The following is a 4,953-nucleotide window of genomic DNA, read 5'->3' on the forward strand; positions in this document are numbered from 1 at the left end:
ACCTCCTCAATTTGGGATGATTTGTTGTCGATTCAGGTATTCCACAGATGCAGGGTATATCGAGTTGATTGTGGAGATTTAATCCGCTGCTCCTGAGGCTGCTGGGAGAGCTTTCCCTTTCTTTTCTTTGTTCGCACAGCTCCCGGGGTTCAGCTTCGGATTTGGCCCCGCCTTTGCGTGTAGGTTGCCTGAGGGCGTCTGTCCTTCGCTCAGGGAGGACGGGGTTAAAGGAGCCGTTGATTCGGGGGCTCTGGCTCACTCAGGCGGGGGGCAGGGAGGGGTACGGAATGCGGGGCGAGCCTGCGGCGGCAGAGGCCAGCGTGACGTTGCACCAGCCTGAGGTGCGCCGTGCGTTCTCCCGGGGGAGTTGTCCCTGGATCCCGGGACCCTGGCAGTGGCGGGCTGCACAGGCTCCCGGGAGGGGAGGTGTGAAGAGTGAGCTGTGCTCGCACACAGGCTTCTTGGTGGTGGCAGCAGCAGCCTTAGCGTCTCATGCCCGTCTCTGGGGTCTGCGCTGTTAGCCGCGGCTTGCGCCCGTCTCTGGAGCTCCTTTAAGCAGCGCTCTTAATCCCCTCTCCTAGCGCACCAGGAAACAAAGAGGCAAGAAAAGATCTCTTGCCTCTTCGGCAGCTCCAGACTTCTCCCGGACTCCCTCCCTGCTAGCCGTGGCGCACTAACCCCTTCAGGCTGTGTTCACAGATATTTAATATGGCAAAGTGTTGGGATCCAGTGCACAAAGGAAAGGCGTTGCCTCAGTAGAAGAAAGAGTTCATCCTTTTGTCTCCGAGGGAATAGAGAATATGGGTACAGATGTCACTGGCCTGGTAGATGTGGTGATGGGAGGAAAAGACGGTTCTCTTATAATTTTTAAAATTTTATCCGTGAAGTATAAAGCAATGCTTTGAGAAGGAGAAATGGAAACTGGGTGTTGGACAATCGATGATAGAAATAAGATGATCATTGGAAAATGGGAAAATATATTGATGAGGGAAATGGGGCAGAACTTTCAGCTAGCGTTGAAGGCTCTTTTAGGATTCATGCCATATGTAAGCAGTCAGTGTGGTGTGTGTTTTTCTGTAGCCATATTTAACTGTTTGGGTGCAAGTACAAGAATGGCAGAGATTAAGATTTAACCAGGACTGGGGTTTTCTCAGAAGAATATAAGAGCGGGAGAGAGAGGCAAAGGAGTTAAAAGTAGACTCAAAGAAGGGATAGGAGAGGACGGTGGAGTCTAAGCTGGGAAAGTAAGGAACTGAAAGCAAGGCACGATGAATGCTGAAAGAGTGGTAAGGGTCACTGGATTGGAAACGTGTTGGAATTGAAGGATTGGAGGTTTGGGAATATGAAAAGGGGTGATCAAGTAGGTAAAAAGCAGGGATCGGAAGGTGGAATAACTGAAATTGAGATGTGAAGTTGGTGTAATTATTGCCCAGAACAAAGTCTAGAGTCTGACTGTAGGGATTGGTGTCTCTAGTGAGATGAGGACCAGACGAATGGAGCTAGTGCCAGGATTTGAATGGATCGTCTTTGTGAATATTTAAATCAAGAACGTGGATGAGAGTAGTCACAGGGAGCAAGTCAGGGATTCAGACACTAAGTAACCTCAGTGAAAGTGCGGAAGTGAGTGAAAAGGGAGTAGTTGATTGCAGTGAGGATGTTGGTGAATACTACAACCTGATGGCTGTGTTCCCTTCTCACGAGGGTGAAGTATATACACATACTTCCATTTACAGATAAATTCCTTCATTACTGGAAACAGAAGTGTGCTGCAAATCTTTCTAGCTACAACTTTCCTGTCCCAGACAATTTTACCTGTTCTTTTGGAAATGTAAAGAAGTTGCTTGATTTCTTATTTTACATTTATGAGTGCGTTTTAAGTCGCTATTCATGGAATGCAAAGATTAATCTTACTTGAATAGATATGTGTGGAGAATTGATGGTGCTGTGTAGTTTTGCTCGCGCAGACCTATTCTGCACACTAGATTTGCCAAGAACTTGAAGCTCCCTGCTATTCTGCACCTGTGTTATATGATATGGCAAGACTCTTTCACAGTGAATTTTTATGAATATGGTAAAAAATTTTAAGTATGCTCAGTTGGGAAGCATAACAAAAGAGCATAAGTAAAGTTTCACCTATAATTTTGGTAAATAGTTTTCAATCTGTTTTGGGGGCTTGATGCGATGCTAATAAGGGGGATAACCATTTCATTATTAAATGGGGCTACACATTATTTTGGCTACCGATTTCAAGTTTTGCTTAAGAAAGTAAATGTCATAATTAATTCATTATAATTTTAATACAAGTAGAACTCTGACTCCTTTTTCTCAGCACAGTTATTTTGAAATGTATCCCATTTTGTAGCTGACCTAACTAGATCATACTTTTAAAAAGTAATTTTTTTAATGGTCTTATTTTTACAAATAATTGATACAACGATGTAGTATTCACATTATAAAATGTGAGAAGAGTATATGTGAATATTGATTTCATAACTGATAAAATTTATATAATATTGATGAACCCAAGCAGAAGGTCACTGGGAAATATTTATAAGGATTAGGTGTTAAATGAAGAGATGTAGAATCAAAGTTGTACATACATGGTGGGAAGGACACTCACCATGAATTCTGATTGGTATTAAAATGAGAGAGAGAAATAGCCAAGTAAGTAGTAAATAGAAAACTGTCTAAACATCTTCCCGTGCATCATCTCCATTTTGGCTGATTTTTATTACTTTGTGTATAGGAGTCTTAATAGAATCATATTTCCATCCCTTCCTGAGGACCAGCCTCTCAAGGATGTCTGGTATCCTGTAGCCCTTGCTTAGAATGACACCTTTAAATGCTATTTGTTCCATAAAGATCTTCAAGAGTGTCGTGTTCAGGAAGCTCCTTTCTAAAACTCCCATCTTCAAGTAAGACGTTGGGGTCAATTGAAGGTTCGTCATTTACTAGCTTTTTCCACAACTTGGGCTTCAGGTACAATGCACCATACCTCATCTCCACCGAGTTGGGTTTTTAAGGATTCTGTGGTTTCTGGGGTTTCCTCTCCCAGTTTCCTTCCTCTCCGGGTAATTTTTATCTTCTCCATTTTCTCTATCCCGATGCTGTACTTTACCTTTGAAGGGACCTGGGTTACTTTCCTCATGTAGACTGTATCCTGGGCTGGTGGCCACTCACAGCCAACCTCACACAGTTTCGTGATGAGCTCTTCATCAATGCCCAAGTTTCCAAAAGCAGCAGCCCATTGGAAGGATTTACGAATTGCTTTCGGTACTTCTCTGTGAACAGGAGGATCAGTGAGTGAATCCTCTCTGCTTGACTTCTTGTCTTCGTGATGCAAAGTGGCTGGATGTGACACAGGAGCCTTCTTTGGAGGTTCCAGGTAGACCTTGCCAGGACGTTTTTTACGAAGCTTTGTGGGGGACTTCGTTCTTTTCCTGGGGCCCTGACAATAAGCCCGTGTGTCCTCCAGCTTCCCGTCAGGATCGAGCACTTCCAGCACCTTTAATAAGAGGTCTGCAGGTAGATTTTCCTCCAGATTCGGGTAGAGAGCCAAGGGATGCTTGGTTAGCTGGGGTTCGATGTTCTCCACGAATGCCTTCTGTGCTAGCTGGGCTGGCGAGAGCGTGGAAAACGGGTTTGCTTCCTCGGGCAGCTTTTTCTGACCCTTTTTGGGGGCATGCTGGGGAACTCTGTGAACAATCCAGGGGAGGAAGCCCTCCTTAGGGCTGCGAGTGATCAGATCTTCACAAGGTGGCCAACCCTTCCGGAAGTCATCCAGCAGCTCTTTCACAAATATCCACCGCCGGCTGTCCAGGGAGGTGGGGAACTTTGGGAGCACGTTCTTGTGCTTTGCAAAACACTTGGAGAGTAACTTGTCTTTGTACCAGGGCTTGCAGGTCACGTCCAGGGGCATCGGTTCCAGTGGCCCCGGTCCTAGCAGCCACTTCTTGTCCGCCATGGTTCCCCTGGCCTCTGGGGGGGACCACCGCTTCAATAGTTTGCTGTTCCGGCCTCTCCGGTTGCTAGGAGACCGTGTAGCCAGCTGCAGCCAGGTTCTTCCCGGAGGTGGGTCAACGCAGGCGCCCTGTGAAGCCTGCATTTCTCCCAGGATGGGCGGTGGGTGAAAGCACATTCCTTTCTGTTGTAGATACTGTTCTGTTGTATGGACATAGTGCCATTTATTTATCCGTTCACCTTTTGATGGACATTTGGGTTGTTTACAGTTTGAGGCTATTAAGAATAGAGCTGCCACAAATATTTGTGTTCCTGGTTTTGTATGTCCATGTACATATTTTCATTTCACTTGGGTAAACTTTAGCTATGAGTGGCGTGGTGGGAGCAGATGATGTTTTATGTTTTAGACCACCACCAAACTTTTCCAAAGTGGTTGTACTAATTAATATTCCTTCTAGTTGTATATGAGAATGGCGCTCTGTCTACATACTCCCTAACACTCGGTAAGGTTAGTCATTTTCGTTGTGGCTGCTCTAATAGGTGTGTAGTGGCATCTCATTGTGGTTTTAATTTGCATTTCCCTAAGGACCACTGGTGTTGAACATCTGTTCCTGTGCTTATTTGCCATTCATATCGATCCTTTGGTGAAGAATCTGTTCAAACTTTTGCACTTCTTAAAATTGTTCTGCTTGACATCTCTTGTTTTGAGGATTCTTTGTGTATTCTGGATGCAATATGATTTGTAAATCTTTTTCTCCATCTGTGGTTTGTCTTTCCATTGTCTTCACACCGTCTTTCTAAGGGCAGTGTTTACATTTGATGAAGCCCAGTATATCAGTGTGTTCTTTTATGGATTGTCGTTTTGTGTTGTATATAAGAAAACTGCCTATTCATAGGTCATGAAGACTTTTTTCATTCTGCTAAAATTTGTATAATCTTAGCTTTTCCATTGAGATCTGTCATCTGTTTCAATTTAACTTTTTAGGTGATGAA

General features: G+C 44.5%; 1 pseudogene across 1 annotated transcript; it reads right to left on the minus strand.

Moving 5' to 3' along the window:
- Positions 1-2,687: 2,687 nt before the first annotated feature.
- LOC309978543 (protein FAM47E-like) lies at positions 2,688-3,964 on the minus strand (annotated as a pseudogene). Its single transcript has one exon. The product of its transcript is annotated as a protein FAM47E-like (transcript).
- Between the last annotated feature and the right edge of the window lie 989 nt (positions 3,965-4,953).

The sequence above is a fragment of the Leucopleurus acutus genome (genome assembly GCF_964270905.1).
Source record: "Leucopleurus acutus genome assembly, chromosome: X".
NCBI classification, from domain to species: Eukaryota; Metazoa; Chordata; class Mammalia; order Artiodactyla; family Delphinidae; genus Leucopleurus; species Leucopleurus acutus.